Source organism: Lepus europaeus, chromosome 4, assembly GCF_033115175.1.
Source record: "Lepus europaeus isolate LE1 chromosome 4, mLepTim1.pri, whole genome shotgun sequence".
Classification (NCBI taxonomy): domain Eukaryota; kingdom Metazoa; phylum Chordata; class Mammalia; order Lagomorpha; family Leporidae; genus Lepus; species Lepus europaeus.
Window position 1 is genome coordinate 63,499,975 of NC_084830.1, and position 1,239 is coordinate 63,501,213.

Genomic DNA, 1,239 nt, shown 5'->3' on the forward strand with positions numbered 1-1,239 from the left:
CTCAAGATTAGGATCTTTCATTTTCTGAATTTTCACTTAAATCCTCTTTGCATTTGAATAATACAGTCTCCTGCAGAATGAATATTGCCAAGGACGCTGTGTTACCTTCTTTGGCAAAACAAATGATTGAAAGATGGAAGCAGAACTTCGCACACTTCTTATTGCAGAGGATGTGTGGTGCACATTATGGCAGGGTAGGTAACAAGGCAGACAGAGGGGGTTACAGAAGAGAAGATGCAAGAAGGAATTAAGATCTGGCAGGCCAGGGAGTGAGACAGGGAAGAGATGGAGAGAGGAGAATGGACCAGAGCAACAGAGACAAGCTCATCCTGATAAAAGTGCATTGAGTCTGTTATCTAAGGCTGAGAGGATTCCTTTGTTGGTTCAGCCTGAATCATCACACATTCATTCGGGATAGTCAGAGAACCCATTGGCACAGTATTTAGTGGATACATCCTCTGAGGACCTATGTTGCTGCTTCTCCTCATGCCAAGTGCGTGTCCTTATCTGTTCCTCTTTCTATACACTCCAAAGTCTGGATCCAAGGTCTGACAAGGACCCCCCCCCCCCAGTGGAGCTCAGTTTGGGTGCTAATCTTCAGGAGTTCAGAGGGTGACTTCTCTGTTCTTTTTACTCCCCTTCTCCATTTCATTTTCTCCTTTATTTTATAGTAGGCCTCCTACCCAGGAGGACAAGCGTCTCCCTACCACCAGATGGGGATCAGGATGTGGGATTCTCTCACCTTTGTTGATTATATAATTAGAGAAGGTAATAAATTAAGTAAAATGGATGGAAAATGATGGATGTATTGTTCACTAACTTATGAGAAGTTATATTCAGACTGCTATGACCTAACTTATTGAACCTCACGGGTAACATTCCCCTCTTAGCAGGGTGTTCTGACTTCTGTAAGGGAGGGAATATTGGGAAATAGGGAAATATTGGGAAATAGGGAATTCCCAGAAGATGAGTTTGGATATTATGGACAGTTTGTTGACCAGCAGGAAATAGATCCATCACCTGGATGCTTTAGAGCCATAAGAAGTTTGAGGAGTTTCTAAGAAATTGTTTAGTCCACTGTCCATCCACTCCACCATCAACTTTACAAGCAAGTGAACTGAGCCTCAAGGGCCAAGGTCACATGTGGCCAGTGACAAAGATGTGGCCTCTGGATAAAATGCAGTAAAAAGCTATCTCACGTCTGCCATGAGGCCTTCCTCCAATTCTACTCTTAGGATG